This window comes from Leptodactylus fuscus, chromosome 1 (assembly GCF_031893055.1).
Source record: "Leptodactylus fuscus isolate aLepFus1 chromosome 1, aLepFus1.hap2, whole genome shotgun sequence".
NCBI classification, from domain to species: Eukaryota; Metazoa; Chordata; class Amphibia; order Anura; family Leptodactylidae; genus Leptodactylus; species Leptodactylus fuscus.
In genome coordinates this window covers 276,902,289-276,925,493 of record NC_134265.1, presented here as the reverse complement: position 1 = coordinate 276,925,493, position 23,205 = coordinate 276,902,289, and positions in this window count along the sequence as shown.

Below are 23,205 nucleotides of genomic sequence, written 5' to 3'. Positions count from 1 at the left end.
AAACTACCTGCATAGCAGTATGACAATAATATCATGGTCAGTTACAACAAGTTGTAGGACATAATAGTGCAAGCACCAATAAGATGAATGGAGCTATGTAGTAGATGTATAAATTCCAATAAAACCTGTGAATATATCCTAACTGGATGAAATACAAGTCACATGGTAGAGGCATGTAGGGATAATAAGACATACCTTCCTTACAGCACCTTTTAATTGAGCACTCTTCTCATCATATAATAAGAAATTTTAATATCTAACCATACTAAAAATGTTCTAAATAAAAAAATCATCATCATTGGTTGTGATCAACCATCTGAACTGTCTCCCCCTCTCCTTCTGTCTCTACCCCCTTCCCCCATAGATTGTAAGCCCTCGCGGGCAGGGTCCTCTATCTCACTGTGCCAGTTGGTCATTGTTAGTATTATATCTACCTGTATATTTTGTGTATTGTATGTAACCCCCAAATTGTATGTAACCCCCAAATGTAAAGCACCATGGGATTAATAGTGCTATATATATAAATAAATAAATAAATAATAATAATAATAATAATAATAATAATAATAATAATAATAATAATAATTAATAATAATATCACTACACTGTTCGGCCCATCTAGTTGCTTGGAAATGCTTCCCGGATGTTTCTCATTAGCAATTATCTTAAGTAGGCGTCTGCAAGTTCTTGCTATTACAGTTTCTATTATTGTGTAACTTTTTTACAAAGTACATCAAACACTTTATTATACTGGTATGTTACCACTGGAATTCACACTTCATCTTATTGTGTCTGTATGTCATCTTTATATTGCTTGAAATACATTCAGAATCCTTCCATTTGTTTGTGCTGATTTTACTCTGAATAACTACCTTATGTTTGTATTCATTCTTTCTGTTCTTTTGATATCATGTAAATGACATAAATAATACTGGAGATGAGTTCTCTGGAGAACTAGCAGGGCTTTCTATATTACAGGTTAGACAGGCGAGGTTGGGCATTGCTTCTATGTGATCACACTCACCTATGACAGTATTTCACAGTTGCCATTGGCTCATGTTGCCATAATTAACATACATTTTTAGAAGGCTGTCAGTGAGATACAGCATTTCCATATGAGAATAATACTGAATGTTTGTGAGGATGATAGTATTATTTTTTTGTACAATTCAAGATGTCTTGCTGCTATAACAAACACATATTAAAAGATGAGGCTCATTCAAAAATATCACCAATATTATAAGAAATGAAACTCTATTTTATCTTGTGTATGATTCAGATAAACAATGCATCCAGTAGTCACAAACATGTGCGCCAGCATTAAGGATTGTTGATGTTGTTTTGTAGCAATCTACATTGTAATATTATGATAGGTCCCCTCAGGCACCAACCTACGCTTGTAGATTCAGACATTGAGGCAGAGACTCCAAATCTTCAAAACCACATCTAAGGTATCTGCTAGAAGTGTGTATCAACTTGAGAAAAGGCAGGATATCACTCAGAGTTTGCAGGAGAGTTTGGAGAATTCCACTTAAGAACAAGACTTCCCTGGCATTAAATATGAACAAACATGCCAGCGTCTAGGAGATTTTAGCATTAGGAAATGTAAAAGTGTCAGTGCCAATACTGAAGCGTTCTGGGACATTTCTATATCATGTTTTCAATAACGGTTTTTTCTAAGTGACGAAGAGCACAGAGAGTATTTGACAATTTAGGCACTGTTTACATCTGCATCTCAGATTCTGAATCTTTTAAAGGAAACAATAGGCATGCCTGCAATTCATTTTCCCATCAACAAGATGGACACAGTGGCAGAACCTGGCAGGCTCCATTATAAGGCTGAGTTCACATGTAGTTTTTATTTTTTTTTTATGTAGATTGTGAGCCCCATATAGGGATCACAATGTACTTTTTTTTTTCCATTTAAGTATGTCTTTGTAGATTGGGAGGAAATCCACGCAAACACGGGGAGAGCATACAAACTCCTTGCAGATGTTGTTCCTGGAACCCATGTCTCCAGTGCTGCAAGGCTGCAGTGCTAACCACTGAGCCACCGTGTTGCCCCTCACACATAGTTTTTTGGTCAGGCTTTTGAGGCCGAGTTCGCTTCAAAATCCTGACCAAAAAAAGATGGCTCCCATTGAAATCAATGGGAGCCGGTCAGTTCTTTTTTCCAGGAACCATTTGTTCCAACTCCCGGAAAAAAGAAGCAACATGCTCATTCTTCAAGCGGATTCGCCTCACAAATCTGCCTGAAGACACTCCCTCCTCCCGAATAGGCCCATTCATTGGGCCTAATCCGGAGCAGAGTATGCGACTGGATGCTGGTGCAGTGCATCGGCATCAAGTCGCAGCTACCCATTTTCCAGACCAAAATGCCCTGTGTGAACCAGGCCTAAGTCAAAGGGGATTGTCAATTGCAGAATCTGGTACAGTGTTATAATCTCCATTTAGAATAAAAACTAAAGAACAATAAGCAGAGATTACATATTTATACTGTTATGTTTGTAAACTTGTCACATATTTAACTAGTCAAACATACGTATGAATTGTAGTATGGGAACTAATATGGTCGTGTATTTAGTAAACTCAACAAGTAAAAAATCTAAGGGTATGTTCACACATCGGAAAAGGAATTTGAGGTGGATTTCCACGGCAGACTGGTAAATGCTGCGGGTTTTGCAGCGGAATCAGCCACAGAATCTGCAGTAAAAGCAGGTGCTTATTGTTCTAGGACTTCTTCTATGCACTGAAAATATATATTAATCGCTTCTGTAATGACATTATATGACTCAATGATCGCTATGTACACAGCTATGGGTACCGCCATGATGGGGCTCCCTTATGACACATGACTGCTGGAGAAGGGAACTATTGAGTTGCTAGGTTCTAGACCTAGATCAGCTCTGAAGTAAGAGCTAGGAGGGAGCATTCCTTCTGTACCTAAGGCTAATGTAAAAAAAAAAAAAAAAAAAAAAGAAGAAAAATTCCATCCAAAGAGATGCAATGTGTAATAATAGATAAAATCAAGTGAAAAAAAGCCCTGACACTACTACACCAACACAACAGATTCTAGCCCCAGCGACACAACTATATGACATTCCAGCGAGGTGCTGAGATGCCGGAACAATCACAGGCATGGTACAAGAAAAATGTTCAGCGGCAGGCCAGCTTGAGAACTGCCAAAATGCCGGAGCATGCGGATTATCAACACCAACAACACGCTCATTATATGGTGTCCCAGCAAGCTGCTGAGATGCTGGAACAATCACAGGCACGGTGTGAGGAACAAGTTCAGCAGCAGCTGAAATGCCGAAGCAGGCAAACCATCAACGGCAGCAATTTCCTGAATATAGGCGGATCATCGATGCCAACAACCCGCAGACGAAGTCGCGAGCAGAGGCTAGGACATTATAGTTATTAGTAAACCAACACAGGCTTTTCATGTTCTGAACTTGCTGCTCGAGGTGCTCATGGTACAATAGATTTGCTATGGGTTTTGCTATGAAAACCCATGATTACTTACTACGCCCCTGACAATGCAGCGTGGTTAGCTATGCCTGTGATCTGGATGCTAAAAAGTAATATGAGAAATCTTTACCGTGTACTGTGATGCATAGCAGCAGTTTAAGGAATCACTGTGAACAATGTAACTAGTGTTGAGTGAATAGTATTCGAATCCTAGATTCGAATTCCCTGGTCCCATAGGAATGCATGGGAGCGGCCAATCGCGAAGGTGTTAAGCGCCGTCCGGTTTCAATGCATTCCTAAGGGAGCGAGGTATTCGAAACTAGGATTTGAATACTATTCGCTCAACACTAAATGTAACGTATAGAGACAATTTTGCCACTTTTTGTCGTAGTTGTGCTGATTCCTCGACTGTGCTGGCTACTTAGTACCTCTCTGTTCCGGCCAACCTGCAGGCGCTTAATATGAGCACTTACACTCCCCTTTAATTTGATAAGTAAATAAGCACTCTATGGGTATTGTACATAAAGTATTTTTTGAAGCAATCCATATTTATAGGCAGCATGTGGCTGCATTGTGTGGGAGAGAGCTTGTGATGTGACCAGCAATTACAACTGACTTACTTTTGTATTCCAATGAGTACATGCTTGTCTCTTAAGTTTTTTTTTTATAAGCACAGAAACAAATTGTATACACATTGAAAGCAAATACCAGCTGTCCATTGCACCCACGGGCACTCCACCCACATATCTTATTTTTCAAGAATAAATATTTTAGGAAAAGTACAATGGATGAGTAATCATTCTACTGTTATACCAAAGAATTGTTTAAGTAAAAAGGTAAAAGAAGCCGAGAATTGTAGACATTTGGACTGAAATGTCTAAAAGTTCAAATATTTTTACTGCTTGGGTCTGTATTTCTTAAAAGAGTGAAGCATTAGCTAGAATTGCCCTATAGAAAGCATCCTGTCTATACCAGCATCCCCTTTCTATCCTATATTAACCACCTCCACTATGTATATCCTTGGTACCTCGCTGCCACTCTTCAGATAATCGTCACATATCTACCTGGAATAAAGTTGCTTGTATGGAATGATATCAGGACTATGCTCTTACAAAAAGTGTACCTCGCCACCATATATACAAATGTGGCAGCGTTAACCTAAAGGAAAAGTTATACTGGAAAAAACATGACTTTTCATTGTTTTCTTGTGGTCTCCTTGATAGAATATCATGCTGCAGTATATTAACCAATAGCAGAAGTTTGGTTAATTCTGCTACATCTGTACTAATTGTTTTCAATGGGAGTCAGAATGAGGGAATATTGTGCTGCTGATTTGGGGGCGAAATCCACTGCAAAATCAGCGCCAGATTCAAACATGTGAACAGAGCCTGAATCTGTTAACAGTGCAATGAACGCATTCATCAGTATTAATGGTGCTCAATGCAGAGACTAAGTGGGCCCCACCGATACATATATAAATATATACACAGACAGGGTGTAATAAATATATACAGGGACTTGTAAACACTCGGCCCTATAGTATACTTTTGATTTAGATCCCCCTTTGGCATAGCCCCCCACACAGTATAATGTCCCATTTAAACACACTATAATGTCTCACAGTGGCCCCTTCTCATAGTATAATGTACCATAGCGGCCCCTCCATGCAACATAATGTCCCACAGCAGTCCCTTCACAAGGTATAATGTCCCATAGCGGCCCATCCACACGGCATAAAGTCTGATAGCGGCCCCTCCACACAGCATAAAGTCCCATAGCGGCCTGAACTAAACCGCCTAGCCAGAGGTGTAGCTAGGGGTTCAGCTTGGGCGAGAGGGGGAGGCGCCAAGTGGGACTCCAACTTAGGGCCCCTGCACACGGAGTAAGCGCGCGCTCATTTTTTGCATAATACACGTGTAAAAATCAGTCTCCCATTGACTTTAATGAAATTTTTTACATGTGTAAAAAACCCGCAAAAAAACGTGTTTATGGCGTGTTTTTTACACGTGTAAAAAATGTCATTGAAGTCAATGGGAGTCTGATTTTTACACGTGTATTCTTTACACGTGTATTATGTAAAAATGAGCGCGTGTTTACTCCATGTGCATGGGCCCTGATTATCACTATTTTTTGAATGAACGGTGGTACCTGTGTAAGCGCCATGACCCCTTCTCTGTTTGCACAGTGTCATTCATCTCATAGCAGCCATGTAATGTAACTACAGCCTGGTCCTATAGACATCTATGTGACAAGACTGTAATTACATCACACATTCACTATAGACAGACAAGGTGTGATATAAACAGGCACCATAGCCCATTCATACATCTGATCAGTGGGGAGTCACTGATGTCGTAGTGATGATTTATTCTAAGGATAGATCATCAATAGAAATGAGCAGGAAAACTTCTTAAGCCTAAGGCCCCATGTGGCGCCCTACAGCAAAAAAAAAAAGCGCTGCAGGAAAAAACGTGGCAGTGATGCATCGCGTTTCTTCCTGCAGCCCTTCGCACAGAAAGTTTACAGAGGTTTCCTTTGCGTAGTTTCTGCTTCAACTATATCTAAACCGCCGTTAAAAATTACTGTGAAACACACACATTAGAACACCCGGTCTAGAAACTTATTTTAAAAAATGGTGTAGCAGTAAAAAAAATAAAAAAAAATCAGAACCGCCTTGTTTTTTTGCTGTTTTGCCTCTGATAAAAATGTTAACAAAAAGTGATTAAAGCAATAGACATTCCCTCGCAAAAAAAATGTTCTATGCATCACTGTATACAGAACTATAAAGTAGTTATGGATGTCAGAATATGGCGTCTTTTAGAAACATTTTTTTGCAGCTTAAGATTTTTGTTAAAATTTAAAATTCAAATAAAACTATATAAATTTGGTATCCCCAGAATTGTACCCAAACATAGAATAAAGGTGACATGTCATTTTGGCTGCAGAGTGAACGCCTTAAAAACTAAGCCACTTTATCTCCAATTCCACCCCATTCTGAATTGTTTCCAGCTTCCTAGTTCATTGTACAGAATATTAAGTGGTACCATTATGAAGAACAAATTGTCCCACAAACATGAATTCCTCATATGGCTCTGTGAACAGAAAAAAACAAGGTCATGGGGTTTGGAAGGTGGGGAGTCAAAAAGGAAAATTAAAAAATTTCCTCCAAGGGAAGTAGTTAGAGGGTTAAACAAATAGCTTTTAACAAAGATGAAGAACTAAAATATCTTCACCTAAATAACTTTATATTCTTGTCATTCAACCATCACTGCATTCATGTCATGGCAGCTGTCACTAATACTCAAATCTCACGTGTGACTTTCAGAAACATGAACTGAAGTTTTCTAAAACTTTAGAATATGTGAGTTTCCTTTTGATGTACCTCAAATATATTTGCTATTCAATATAGTGGACAAAAAATAAATGTTAGATGTCCTTAGCTATATGTGTTTACTTTTTCCTTCTTGGATACATCTTGAATTTTAATTAGGCCTCTTTATAAACATCACAAAACTGCAGTTTACATTTACCAAGTTATGACATAAATATGTCCAGCGACAACATACAGTACAATAACTCTATACCTGGCCAAAAAAGGCCACCATGTCACAATGTGCTCCTGTCAATCAAGTGACTATGCAAATGAAGAGTTAATGCCCAATACACATGGAAGACACATTTTTCCTTATACAATGGACTGTACATGAAATGGTGGAATCATACATAAGCAAGTTATAAACTTATTTTCCTTTATCCCTTTCATGCATAATCACATAAACTTACATGATTATGCGGGAAGGGTTGTATGGAGAGGTCTCAGGAGCTGAACTCTCTCTTTTCATGGTGGATGCCAGCTGTATGAGGGTAAGTTCACACAGGGTTTTTGGTCAGGATTTTGAGGCCATATCCGCTTAAAAATCCTGACCAAAAAGATGGCTTCCATTGAAATCAATGGGAGCCAATCAGTTCTTTTTTCCGGCTTGTTCCGGCTCCCGGAAAAAGAAGTGAGATGCTCATTCTTGAGGCTAATTCGCTTCGCTATTCGGCCTGAAGACACTCCCTCCTCCCGACTAGGCCCATTCATTGGGTTAATTCGGAGTGGTGTGTGCGGCTGGATGCCACTCCAGTCGCACACCGGCCTCCGTCTCAGGTTCCGGTCCAAAAAACCCTGTGTGAACTTACCCTCATACCGACACCAATCGCAGCTGTTAGCACTTTAGATCATGCGGTTAAATGTGACTGCAGCATCTAAAGTTAACAGATGCCATGGGTGCTGCCATCTTTGACTGATTGCAGCCTTCCACATCATCATTGGAGGGTGGTGATTAGAGATGAGCGAACAGTGTTCTATCGAACTCATGTTCGATCGGATATTAGGCTGTTCGGCATGTTCGAATCGAATCGAACACCGCGTGGTAAAGTGCGCCATTACTCGATTCCCCTCCCACCTTCCCTGGCGCCTTTTTTGCTCCAATAACAGCGCTGGGTAGGTGGGACAGGAACTACGACACCGGTGACGTTGAAAAAAGTAGGCAAAACCCATTGGCTGCCGAAAACATGTGACCTCTAATTTAAAAGAACAGCGACGCCCAGCTTCGCGTCATTCTGAGCTTGCAATTCACCGAGGACGGAGGTTTCCGTCCAGCTAGCTAGGGCTTAGATTCTGGGTAGGCAGGGACAGGCTAGGATAGGAAGGAGAAGACAACCAACAGCTCTTGTAAGAGCTAAATTCCAGGGAGAAGCTTGTCAGTGTAACGTGGCACTGACGGGCTCAATCGCCGCAACCCAGCTTTCCCAGGATCCTGAATGGAATACACTGTCAGTGTATTCCCGTATACCCGATATATACCCCGATACCCGTTCCAACGGTGTGCCCCCCCACCTTCACCCCAGAAATACCCTGCAAGTCCCCTAGCAATAGAATTGGGGCTATATACACCCACAATTTTTACTACTGGTATACAGTGCCATTGTCTGACTGGGAATTCAAAGAATATATTGGGAATACAAATACCCTCATTTCTTGCTACTGCCATATAGTGCCAGTTTCTGACTGGTAATTCAAAGAATATATTGGGGTTACGTGCACCCACAATTTTTACTACTGGTATACAGTGCCATTGTCTGACTGGGAATTCAAAGAATATATTGGGAATACAAATACCCTCATTTCTTGCTACTGCCATATAGTGCCAGTGTCTGACTGGGAATTCAAAGAATATATTGGGGTTACGTGCACCCACAATTTTTACTACTGGTATACAGTGCCATTGTCTGACTGGGAATTCAAAGAGTATATTGGGAATACAAATACCCTCATTTCTTGCTACTGCCATATAGTGCCAGTTTCTGACTGGGAATTCAAAGAATATATTGGGGTTACGTGCACCCACAATTTTTACTACTGGTATACAGTGCCATTGTCTGACTGGGAATTCAAAGAATATATTGGGGTTATAAATACCCTCATTTCTTGCTACTGCCATATAGTGCCAGTTTCTGACTGGTAATTCAAAGAATATATTGGGGTTACGTGCACCCACAATTTTTACTACTGGTATACAGTGCCATTGTCTGACTGGGAATTCAAAGAGTATATTGGGAATACAAATACCCTCATTTCTTGCTACTGCCATATAGTGCCAGTGTCTGACTGGGAATTCAAAGAATATATTGGGGTTACGTGCACCCACAATTTTTACTACTGGTATACAGTGCCATTGTCTGACTGGGAATTCAAAGAGTATATTGGGAATACAAATACCCTCATTTCTTGCTACTGCCATATAGTGCCAGTTTCTGACTGGGAATTCAAAGAATATATTGGGGTTACGTGCACCCACAATTTTTACTACTGGTATACAGTGCCATTGTCTGACTGGGAATTCAAAGAGTATATTGGGAATACAAATATCCTCATTTCTTGCTACTGCCATATAGTGCCAGTTTCTGACTGGGAATTCAAAGAATATATTGGGGTTACGTGCACCCACAATTTTTACTACTGGTATACAGTGCCATTGTCTGACTGGGAATTCAAAGAATATATTGGGGTTATAAATACCCTCATTTCTTGCTACTGCCATATAGTGCCAGTTTCTGACTGGGAATTCAAAGAATATATTGGGGTTACGTGCACCCACAATTTTTACTACTGGTATACAGTGCCATTGTCTGACTGGGAATTCAAAGAATATATTGGGGTTATAAATACCCTCATTTCTTGCTACTGCCATATAGTGCCAGTTTCTGACTGGTAATTCAAAGAATATATTGGGGTTACGTGCACCCACAATTTTTACTACTGGTATACAGTGCCATTGTCTGACTGGGAATTCAAAGAATATATTGGGGTTATAAATACCCTCATTTCTTGCTACTGCCATATAGTGCCAGTTTCTGACTGGTAATTCAAAGAATATATTGGGGTTACGTGCACCCACAATTTTTACTACTGGTATACAGTGCCATTGTCTGACTGGGAATTCAAAGAGTATATTGGGAATACAAATACCCTCATTTCTTGCTACTGCCATATAGTGCCAGTGTCTGACTGGGAATTCAAAGAATATATTGGGGTTACGTGCACCCACAATTTTTACTACTGGTATACAGTGCCATTGTCTGACTGGGAATTCAAAGAGTATATTGGGAATACAAATACCCTCATTTCTTGCTACTGCCATATAGTGCCAGTTTCTGACTGGGAATTCAAAGAATATATTGGGGTTACGTGCACCCACAATTTTTACTACTGGTATACAGTGCCATTGTCTGACTGGGAATTCAAAGAGTATATTGGGAATACAAATACCCTCATTTCTTGCTACTGCCATATAGTGCCAGTTTCTGACTGGGAATTCAAAGAATATATTGGGGTTACGTGCACCCACAATTTTTACTACTGGTATACAGTGCCATTGTCTGACTGGGAATTCAAAGAATATATTGGGGTTATAAATACCCTCATTTCTTGCTACTGCCATATAGTGCCAGTTTCTGACTGGGAATTCAAAGAATATATTGGGGTTACGTGCACCCACAATTTTTACTACTGGTATACAGTGCCATTGTCTGACTGGGAATTCAAAGAATATATTGGGGTTACGTGCACCCACAATTTTTACTACTGGTATACAGTGCCATTGTCTGACTGGGAATTCAAAGAATATATTGGGAATACAAATACCCTCATTTCTTGCTACTGCCATATAGTGCCAGTGTCTGACTGGGAATTCAAAGAATATATTGGGGTTACGTGCACCCACAATTTTTACTACTGGTATACAGTGCCATTGTCTGACTGGGAATTCAAAGAGTATATTGGGAATACAAATACCCTCATTTCTTGCTACTGCCATATAGTGCCAGTTTCTGACTGGGAATTCAAAGAATATATTGGGGTTACGTGCACCCACAATTTTTACTACTGGTATACAGTGCCATTGTCTGACTGGGAATTCAAAGAATATATTGGGGTTATAAATACCCTCATTTCTTGCTACTGCCATATAGTGCCAGTTTCTGACTGGTAATTCAAAGAATATATTGGGGTTACGTGCACCCACAATTTTTACTACTGGTATACAGTGCCATTGTCTGACTGGGAATTCAAAGAGTATATTGGGAATACAAATACCCTCATTTCTTGCTACTGCCATATAGTGCCAGTTTCTGACTGGGAATTCAAAGAATATATTGGGGTTACGTGCACCCACAATTTTTACTACTGGTATACAGTGCCAATTTCTAACTAGGAATTCAAAATGCGCAAGGCTCCCGGAAAGGGACGTGGACGAGGCCGTGGGCGAGGTCGGGGGAATGGTTCTGGGGAGCAAGGTAGCAGTGAAGCCACAGGGCGTCCCGTGCCTACTCCTGTGGGGCAGCAAGCATTGCGCCACTCCACAGTGCCAGGGTTGCTTGCCACATTAACTAAACTGCAGGGTACAAACCTTAGTAGGCCCGAGAACCAGGAACAGGTCTTGCAATGGCTGTCAGAGAACGCTTACAGCACATTGTCCAGCAGCCAGTCAGACTCTGCCTCCTCTCCTCCTATTACCCAACAGTCTTGTCTTCCTTCCTCCCAAAATTCCGAAGCTTTACAGAACAATAACCCAAACTGTCCCTGCTCCCCAGAGCTGTTCTCCGCTCCTTTCATTGTCCCTCAACCTGCCTCTCCACGTCACGATTCCACGAACCTAACAGAGGAGCATCTGTATCCAGATGCTCAAACACTAGAGTCTCCTCCATCTCCGTTCGATTTGGTGGTGGATGACCAGCAACCCACCCTCATCGACGATGATGTGACGCAGTTGCCGTCAGGGCATCCAGTTGACCGGCGCATTGTGCGGGAGGAGGAGATGAGACAGGAGTTGGAAGAGGAAGTGGTGGATGATGAGGACACTGACCCGACCTGGACAGGGGGGATGTCAAGCGGGGAAAGTAGTGTGGATGTTGAGGCAGGTGCAGCACCAAAAAGGGTAGCTAGAGGCAGAGGCAGAGGTCAGCAGCTTAGGCGAAGCCAGGCCACACCCGGAATCTCCCAAGATGTTCCAGTTCGTACCCAGCCCCGAAAAACTCCCACCTCGAGGGCACGTTTCTCGAAGGTGTGGAGTTTTTTCAAGGAATGCGCCGAGGACAGATATAGTGTTGTCTGCACAATTTGCCTCTCGAAATTGATTAGGGGCTCTGAGAAGAGCAACCTGTCCACCACTTCAATGCGCCGTCATTTGGAATCCAAGCACTGGAATCAGTGGCAGGCAGCAACGGCAGGACAAAGGCCGACTGCCGTTCACGCCACTGCCACTGCCTCTGCCTCTGCCTCTGCCACTGCCACTGCTGACTGTGCTGGCGATGCACTCCAGAGGACGAGCCAGGACACCACTTCATCTGCCTCCGCCACTTTGTTGACTTCTACCTCATCCTCCCCTGGTCCTGTCTTATCTCCTTCTCCTGCACCATCAAAGGCACCATCAGGCGTTTCTTTACAACAACCCACCATCTCTCAGACATTGGAGCGGCGGCAGAAATACACTGCTAACCACCCACACGCGCAAGCCTTGAACGCCAACATCGCTAAACTGCTGGCCCAGGAGATGTTGGCGTTCCGGCTTGTTGAAACTCCCGCCTTCCTGGACCTGATGGCAACTGCGGCACCTCGCTATGCCGTCCCTAGCCGTCACTACTTCTCCCGGTGTGCCGTCCCCGCCTTGCACCAGCACGTGTCACTCAACATCAGGCGGGCCCTTAGTTCCGCGCTTTGCACAAAGGTCCACTTGACCACCGACGCGTGGACAAGTGCATGCGGACAGGGACGCTACATTTCACTGACGGCACACTGGGTGAATGTAGTTGAGGCTGGGACTGCTTCCCAAACTGGCCCGGTGTACCTCGTCTCCCCGCCTAACATTCCTGGCAGGGACACGAGAAGAACACCCCCCTCCTCCTCCTCTTCTACCGCCTCCTCCTCCGCCACCGCCTCCTCCTCCGCCACCGCCTCCTCCTCCGCTGTTAGATTGACCCCAGCTACGAGTTGGAAACGTTGCAGCACTGGCGTTGGTAGACGTCAGCAGGCTGTGCTGAAGCTGATCAGCTTGGGGGACAGACAGCACACTGCCTCCGAGGTGAGGGATGCCCTCCTCGATGAGACGGCAATATGGTTTGAGCCGCTGCACCTGGGCCCAGGCATGGTCGTTTGTGATAACGGCCGGAACCTGGTAGCAGCTCTGGAGCTTGCCGGACTCCAACATGTTCCATGCCTGGCCCACGTCTTCAACCTAGTGGTGCAACGTTTCCTAAAGAGCTACCCCAATGTTCCAGAGCTACTGGTGAAAGTGCGGCGCATGTGCGCCCACTTTCGCAAGTCGACAGTAGCCGCTGCTAGCTTAAAATCTCTCCAGCAACGCCTGCATGTGCCACAACACCGGCTTTTGTGCGACGTCCCCACACGCTGGAACTCAACGTTTCAGATGTTGAATAGAGTGGTTGAGCAGCAGAGACCTTTGATGGAATACCAGCTACAAAACCCTAGGGTGCCACAAAGTCAGCTGCCTCAGTTTCACATCCATGAGTGGCCATGGATGAGAGACCTTTGTGACATCCTACGGGTCTTTGAGGAGTCCACAAGGAGGGTGAGCTCTGAGGATGCGATGGTGAGCCTTACAATCCCGCTCTTGTGTGTTCTGAGAGAATCCCTGATTGACATCAGGGATAACTCAGATCACACAGAGGAGTTAGGGATAGCATCCGATCCGTCACAGCTGGAGAGTAGGTCCACACATCTGTCCGCTTCACTGCGTTTAATGGAGGAGGAGGAGGAGGAGGAGGAGGAAGAAGAGTTGTCCGATGATGTGATGGTGATACAGGAGGCTTCCGGGCAACTTCGAATCGTCCCATTGTTGCAGCGCGGATGGGTAGACATGGAGGATGAGGAGGAAATGGAGATTGAACTTTCCGGTGGGGCCAGAGGAGTCATGCCAACTAACACTGTGGCAGACATGGCTGAGTTCATGTTGGGGTGCTTTACAACCGACAAGCGTATTGTCAAAATCATGGAGGACAACCAGTACTGGATCTTTGCTATCCTTGACCCCCGGTATAAAAACAACATCTCGTCTTTTATTCCGGTAGAGGGGAGGGCCAATCGCATCAATGCTTGCCACAGGCAATTGGTGCAGAATATGATGGAGATGTTTCCAGCATGTGACGTTGGCGGCAGGGAGGGCAGTTCCTCCAGTAGGCAACCAAGTTCTCACCGGTCCACACAAACGAGGGGCACACTGTCTAAGGTCTGGGACACCTTGATGGCACCCCCTCGCCAAAGTGCCGCCACGGAGGGTCCTAGTGTCACCAGGCGTGAGAAGTATAGGCGCATGTTGCGGGAATACCTTTCCGACCACAGCCCTGTCCTCTCCGACCCCTCTGCGCCCTACACGTATTGGGTGTCGAAGTTGGACCTGTGGCTTGAACTTGCCCTATATGCCTTGGAGGTGCTGTCCTGTCCTGCCGCCAGCGTCCTATCTGAGAGGGTGTTCAGTGCAGCCGGTGGCATCATCACTGACAAGCGCACCCGTCTGTCAGCTGAGAGTGCCGACCGGCTCACTTTGATAAAAATGAACCACCACTGGGTAGAGCCGTCATTTTTGTGCCCACCTGTGTAAAGCACCCCAACATGAAACTCCATGTCTGTACTCAACCTCTCCAATTCCTCCGCATCCTCATACTCATCCACCATAAGCGTTGCACAATTCTGCTAATACTAGGCTCCCTCCACCCTGATTTCCCCCAACTCTGCTGGTTAGAGGCTCCCTCCACCATGAATTTGCCCAAACTGGGCTGTTTAGAGGCTCCCTCCACCATGAATTGGTCCAAACTGGGGTGGTTAGAGGCTCCCTCCACCATGAATTGGTCCAAACTGGGGTGGTTAGAGGCTCCCTCCACCATTAATTGGTCCAAACTGGGCTGGTTAGAGGCTCCCTCCACAATTAATTGGTCCAAACTGGGCTAATTAGAGGCTCCCTCCACCATGAATTGGTCCAAACTGGGTTTTTTAGAGGCTCCCTCCACCATTAATTGGTCCAAACTGGGCTGGTTAGAGGCTCCCTCCACAATTAATTGGTCCAAACTGGGCTAATTAGAGGCTCCCTCCACCATGAATTGGTCCAAACTGGGTTTTTTAGAGGCTCCCTCCACCATTAATTGGTCCAAACTGGGCTGGTTAGAGGCTCCCTCCACAATTAATTGGTCCAAACTGGGCTAATTAGAGGCTCCCTCCACCATGAATTGGTCCAAACTGGGTTTTTTAGAGGCTCCCTCCACCATGAATTTGCCCAAACTGGGCTGTTTAGAGGCTCCCTCCACCATGAATTGGTCCAAACTGGGCTGGTTAGAGGCTCCCTCCACCATGAATTTCCCAAAACTTGGCTGTTTAGAGGCTCCCTCCACCATGAATTTGCCCAAACTGGGCTGTTTAGAGGCTCCCTCCACCATTAATTGGTCCAAACTGGGCTGGTTAGAGGCTCCCTCCACCATGAATTTGCCCAAACTGGGGTGGTTAGAGGCTCCCTCCACCATTAATTGGTCCAAACTGGGCTGGTTAGAGGCTCCCTCCACCATGAATTTCCCAAAACTTGGCTGTTTAGAGGCTCCCTCCACCATTAATTGGTCCAAACTGGGCTGGTTAGAGGCTCCCTCCACCATGAATTTGCCCAAACTGGGCTGTTTAGAGGCTCCCTCCACCATTAATTGGTCCAAACTGGGCTGGTTAGAGGCTCCCTCCACCATGAATTTGCCCAAACTGGGCTGTTTAGAGGCTCCCTCCACCATGAATTGGTCCAAACTGGGGTGGTTAGAGGCTCCCTCCACCATGAATTGGTCCAAACTGGGGTGGTTAGAGGCTCCCTCCACCATTAATTGGTCCAAACTGGGCTGGTTAGAGGCTCCCTCCACAATTAATTGGTCCAAACTGGGCTAATTAGAGGCTCCCTCCACCATGAATTGGTCCAAACTGGGTTTTTTAGAGGCTCCCTCCACCATTAATTGGTCCAAACTGGGCTGGTTAGAGGCTCCCTCCACAATTAATTGGTCCAAACTGGGCTAATTAGAGGCTCCCTCCACCATGAATTGGTCCAAACTGGGTTTTTTAGAGGCTCCCTCCACCATGAATTTGCCCAAACTGGGCTGTTTAGAGGCTCCCTCCACCATGAATTGGTCCAAACTGGGCTGGTTAGAGGCTCCCTCCACCATGAATTTCCCAAAACTTGGCTGTTTAGAGGCTCCCTCCACCATTAATTGGTCCAAACTGGGCTGGTTAGAGGCTCCCTCCACCATTAATTGGTCCAAACTGGGCTGGTTAGAGGCTCCCTCCACCATTAATTGGTCCAAACTGGGCTGGTTAGAGGCTCCCTCCACCATGAATTTCCCAAAACTTGGCTGTTTAGAGGCTCCCTCCACCATTAATTGGTCCAAACTGGGCTGGTTAGAGGCTCCCTCCACCATGAATTTGCCCAAACTGGGCTGTTTAGAGGCTCCCTCCACCATGAATTGGTCCAAACTGGGCTGGTTAGAGGCTCCCTCCACCATGAATTTCCCAAAACTTGGCTGTTTAGAGGCTCCCTCCACCATTAATTGGTCCAAACTGGGCTGGTTAGAGGCTCCCTCCACCATGAATTTGCCCAAACTGGGGTGGTTAGAGGCTCCCTCCACCATTAATTGGTCCAAACTGGGCTGGTTAGAGGCTCCCTCCACAATTAATTGGTCCAAACTGGGCTAATTAGAGGCTCCCTCCACCATGAATTGGTCCAAACTGGGTTTTTTAGAGGCTCCCTCCACCATGAATTTCCCAAAACTTGGCTGTTTAGAGGCTCCCTCCACCATGAATTGGTCCAAACTGGGCTGGTTAGAGGCTCCCTCCACCATGAATTTCCCAAAACTTGGCTGTTTAGAGGCTCCCTCCACCATTAATTGGTCCAAACTGGGCTGGTTAGAGGCTCCCTCCACCATGAATTTGCCCAAACTGGGCTGTTTAGAGGCTCCCTCCACCATGAATTGGTCCAAACTGGGCTGGTTAGAGGCTCCCTCCACCATGAATTTCCCAAAACTTGGCTGTTTAGAGGCTCCCTCCACCATTAATTGGTCCAAACTGGGCTGGTTAGAGGCTCCCTCCACCATGAATTGGTCCAAACTGGGGTGGTTAGAGGCTCCCTCCACCATTAATTGGTCCAAACTGGGCTGGTTAGAGGCTCCCTCCACCATTAATTGGTCCAAACTGGGCTGGTTAGAGGCTCCCTCCACCATTAATTGGTCCAAACTGGGCTGGTTAGAGGCTCCCTCCACCATGAATTTCCCAAAACTTGGCTGTTTAGAGGCTCCCTCCACCATTAATTGGTCCAAACTGGGCTGGTTAGAGGCTCCCTCCACCATGAATTTGCCCAAACTGGGCTGTTTAGAGGCTCCCTCCACCATGAATTTGCCCAAACTGGGCTGTTTAGAGGCTCCCTCCACCATGAATTGGTCCAAACTGGGCTGGTTAGAGGCTCCCTCCACCATGAATTTCCCAAAACTTGGCTGTTTAGAGGCTCCCTCCACCATTAATTGGTCCAAACTGGGCTGGTTAGAGGCTCCCTCCACCATGAATTTGCCCAAACTGGGGTGGTTAGAGGCTCCCTCCACCATTAATTGGTCCAAACTGGGCTGGTTAGAGGCTCCCTCCACAATTAATTGGTCCAAACTGGGCTAATTAGAGGCTCCCTCCACCATGAATTGGTCCAAACTGGGTTTTTTAGAGGCTCCCTCCACCATGAATTTCCCAAAACTTGGCTGTTTAGAGGCTCCCTCCACCATGAATTGGTCCAAACTGGGCTGGTTAGAGGCTCCCTCCACCATGAATTTCCCAAAACTTGGCTGTTTAGAGGCTCCCTCCACCATTAATTGGTCCAAACTGGGCTGGTTAGAGGCTCCCTCCACCATGAATTTGCCCAAACTGGGCTGTTTAGAGGCTCCCTCCACCATGAATTGGTCCAAACTGGGCTGGTTAGAGGCTCCCTCCACCATGAATTTCCCAAAACTTGGCTGTTTAGAGGCTCCCTCCACCATGAATTGGTCCAAACTGGGCTGGTTAGAGGCTCCCTCCACCATGAATTGGTCCAAACTGGGGTGGTTAGAGGCTCCCTCCACCATTAATTGGTCCAAACTGGGCTGGTTAGAGGCTCCCTCCACCATTAATTGGTCCAAACTGGGCTGGTTAGAGGCTCCCTCCACCATGAATTTGCCCAAACTGGGGTGGTTAGAGGCTCCCTCCACCATTAATTGGTCCAAACTGGGCTGGTTAGAGGCTCCCTCCACAATTAATTGGTCCAAACTGGGCTAATTAGAGGCTCCCTCCACCATGAATTGGTCCAAACTGGGTTTTTTAGAGGCTCCCTCCACCATGAATTTGCCCAAACTGGGCTGTTTAGAGGCTCCCTCCACCATGAATTGGTCCAAACTGGGCTGGTTAGAGGCTCCCTCCACCATGAATTTCCCAAAACTTGGCTGTTTAGAGGCTCCCTCCACCATTAATTGGTCCAAACTGGGCTGGTTAGAGGCTCCCTCCACCATTAATTGGTCCAAACTGGGCTGGTTAGAGGCTCCCTCCACCATTAATTGGTCCAAACTGGGCTGGTTAGAGGCTCCCTCCACCATTAATTGGTCCAAACTGGGCTGTTTAGAGGCTCCCTCCACCATTAATTGGTCCAAACTGGGCTGGTTAGAGGCTCCCTCCACCATGAATTTGCCCAAACTGGGCTGTTTAGAGGCTCCCTCCACCATGAATTGGTCCAAACTGGGCTGGTTAGAGGCTCCCTCCACCATGAATTTCCCAAAACTTGGCTGTTTAGAGGCTCCCTCCACCATTAATTGGTCCAAACTGGGCTGGTTAGAGGCTCCCTCCACCATGAATTGGTCCAAACTGGGGTTTTTAGAGGCTCCCTCCACCATGAATTGGTCCAAACTGGGGTTTTTAGAGTCTCCCTCCACCATGAATTGGTCCAAACTGGGGTTTTTAGAGTCTCCCTCCACCATGAATTGGTCCAAACTGGGGTTTTTAGAGGCTCCCTCCACCATGAATTTGCCCAAACTCTGCTGGTTAGAGGCTCAATCCACCCTGATTTTCAAAACAAATGTTGGTGCCAACCTCAACTTACTACAAGGGCCAAATTCACTGCTGGTGACAAGCTCTCCTCACTGCAAGTGCCAAATACACATGTTTCAAGGTGTTTTCCTACTGTCAGAGAGGTGGTATTGAGTGTGTAAAGTGTGTAGTTGTTAGGCTGTGATGTTGGGGTAATAGAGGGTCTTTGGTGTGTTAGATGCCCCCAGACATGCTTCCCCTGCTGTCCCAGTGTCATTCCAGAGGTGTTGGCATCATTTCCTGGGGTGTCATAGTGGACTTGGTGACCCTCCAGACACGGATTTGGGTTTCCCCCTTAACGAGTATCTGTTCCCCATAGACTATAATGGGGTTCGAAACCCGTTCGAACACACGAACATTGAGCGGCTGTTCGAATCGAATTTCGAACCTCGAACATTTTAGTGTTCGCTCATCTCTAGTGGTGATCAGTTGCCATAACAGTGTTGATCCCAGACTTGTCATTACATTAGCAACCTACAGTCACGGCCAAAAGTTTTGAGAATGACACAAATATTATATTTTCACATGATCTGCTGCAATCAACTTCTGGACCAAATCCTGACTGATAGCAGTCCATTCTTGCACAATCAATGCTTGCATTTTGTCAGAATTTGTAGGTTTTTGTTTGTCCACTCGTCTCTTGATGATTGACCACAAGTTCTCAATGGGATTAAGATCTGGGGAGTTTCCAGGCCATGGACCCAAAATCTCTGTTTTGTTCCCTGAGCCATTTAGTTATCACCTTTGCTTTATGGCAAGGTGCTCCATCATGCTGGAAAAGGCATTGTTGATCGCCAAACTGCTCTTGGACGGTTGGGAGAAGTTGATCTTGGAGGACATTCTGGTACCATTCTTTATTCATGGCTGTGTTTTTAGGCAAGACTGTGAGAGAGCTGATTCCCTTGGCTGAGAAGCAACCCCACACATGAATGGTTTCAGGATGCTTTACAGTTGGCATGAGACAAGACTGGTGGTAGCGCTCACATCGTCTTCTCCGAATAAGCTGATTTCCAGATGTCCCAAACAATCGAAAAGGGAATTCATCAGAGAAAATGACTTTACCCCAGTCCTCAGCAGTCCACTCCCTATACCTTTTGCAGAATATCAGTCTGTCCCAGATGTTTTTTCTGGAGAGAAGTGGCTTCTTTGCTGCCCTCCTTGAGACCAGGCCTTGCTCCAAGAGTCTCTGCCTCACAGTGCGTGCAGATGCACTCACACCTGCCTGCTGCCATTCCTGAGCAAGCTCTGCACTGCTGGTAGCCTGATCCCGCAGCTGAAAGACTTTTAAGAGACGGTCCTGGCGCTTGCTGGTCTTTCTTGGGCACCCTGGAGCCTTTTTGCCAACAATGCAACCTCTCTCCTTGAAGTTCTTGATGATACGATAGATTGTTGACTGAGGTACAATCTTTCTAGCTGCGATACTCTTCCCTGTTAGGCCATTTTTGTGCAGTGCAATGATGACTGCACGTGTTTCTTTAGAGATAACCATGGTTAACAGAAGAGAAACAATGATGCCAAGCACCAGTCTCCTTTTAAAGTGTCCAGTGGTGTCATTCTTACTTAATCATGACAGATTGATCTCCAGCCCTGTCCTCATCAATACCCACACCTGTGTTAATGGAGCAATCACTGAAACAATGTTAGCTGGTCCTTTTAAGGTAGGGCTGCAATGATGTTGAAATGTGTTTTGGGGAATAAAGTTCATTTTCTAGGCAAATATTGACTTTGCAAGTAATTTCTGCTAAGCTGATCACTCTTTATAACATTCTGGAGTATATGCAAATTGCCATTAGAAAAACTGAAGCAGTAGACTTTGTAAAAATTAATATTTGTATCATTCTCAAAACTTTTGGCCATGACTGTATACGAATATAAAAAACATACACAAAACATAATTGAAAAATATAAATATTTTGTTAACAAACTTTAAGCACTACAAACTAATGATAAAATCACAATTCATGATAGAGGTCCCATCCGAACATAACATATCAATTTTCCCATATAGTGAATGCCGTAAAAATTAAACCCATAAGAATTTTTTTTCCTATTCTACCTCATTCAGAATTTTTTTCCAGCTTCCCAGTACATTGTACAGGATAATGAATGGTGCCATTACAAAGTACAATTTGCCCTGCAAACAATATGCCCTCATGTGACTCCGTGAACTAAGAAGCAAAAAAGTTATGTCTCTTGGAATGGGGAGACGGGAAAATGGAAATGCAAAAACAAAAATTTGCTGAGGCTTAAAAGGGTTAACATGGATTGCTGTTAGTCATTCCATATTAATTCGTTTATCCAATTATTTGTTAGAAATTTCATGCAGTCATTAGACTATGCCAAAGAATAACAAAGGATTGATCAGTGATTCAATGCAGGAATTGATGCTTTTTAAGAAGAAATAGAGATAATCATTTAGAAACAAATCAAGTAGATACAATAATAATTGACAACAAAAAGTTGAATAAATATCGGTGGCAGTGCTATGACCTTAAGATGTGTACTGTTATGTTGCAATATGTTGAACAACAGGAGTATTGAAACAATGAAAATGCACCGTAGACCCCTCCTAGGGATTGGTTTAAGATTATAGAAGACCTCTCTATATAATAGCCTTCTTGTCCTATGATTGGGTAACATAGGAGAGGCTTGAAAAAGCGCGCCCTGCACGAAATGGATGTTGCCTAGCCACTTATGCTCAATCACTCTCTCCCATGAATTCCTTGTAGATGTTTTTATCATGAATTGAATAAAACAATGATTTTATGAAAAAAAACACTCCGGTGAATGCCTGCTCTCAGGGTCCATTCACACGGAGGAAAATGGTGAGGAATTTGGTGTGGAATTTTCCATGCTGAAAAAAAAAAGCCTCCCATTGATTTCAGTGGGTTCTGCTAGCAGAAAATTCCACTAGTGGAAAAAAGCTAGCAGAACCCATTGAAATCAATGGGAGGCTTTTTTTTTTCAGCGTGGAAAATTCCACACCAAATTCCTCACCATTTTCCTCCATGTGAATGGACCCTAATGTGCCCCCTAATGTTTCTTTTTTCTACATGGAAAAGTTTACTAACTTTATTTACTTTTAATAGTATGTGTTCATATTATAGAAATTTATTTTGCCTTTCTCTGTATACAGAGTGAGATGTGACCTAAAATAGATGTCATGATTTAGCGTAAGATTAAATTACTTTTACATATAGTATAATATGATATATACATATAGTAATTATGTTCACAATATCATAATCAGAACTATTTTATAAATATCATCATATAAATATCTAAATTATACCTGATCATTTAATTCCTCCTCATATCAAAGTTCTATCTTTATACAATCCAAATAGAAAATATTCATTAGACAGTCACTAATATAGATATATTCTTAGGTTTGCCTCATAACGTCTGTCAATAAAATCTACCAATAGTTTGTGTACAGTGCCCTTATTAGGACACCCCAAGTCTCTTGCTTTATTTAGACAGTCCAGTGACTGCATTTTCAGTAACTTCTGTCTAATAAGCAAGAGAAGATCATGTTTCAAAGATGACTTACTGTGAATTTTGGGTTGAATAGCTATTGATACATCAGATGGATTATTTTGTGCACTCTGTACATTCTCCGCTATGTAAATGATACTACTTATAAAATTAAAAGGTTGAAATTTAACACTGGTAAATGTTTAGAGATGAGCGAGTAGTATTCAATCAAATACCTCGCTGACATAAGAATGCGTGTAATTCCTATGGCAGCGAGGTATTCGATCAAATACTACTCGCTCATCTCTAGTAATGTTCCTTTAATTTGTTGACTTACTCGCATGATCATATTATACGGTTTCCGCACATGTAATTTCCTATGTTCTTCGTACGTGTTGTCACTTTTCTTTCCTTCCTTGTAAATTTTGAGACTGTAGTCTGATTTGACACATGGGACATTGACCTTATGCTTTGATTTGTCCTTATTTGTTTTTATCCTAGCTATGCGTACCTGTGACAACTTCTGTCTCTGATGCCTTCTGGCTATAAGTTTGCAGCTTCAAATACTGACTTCTTATCTGATACAACTG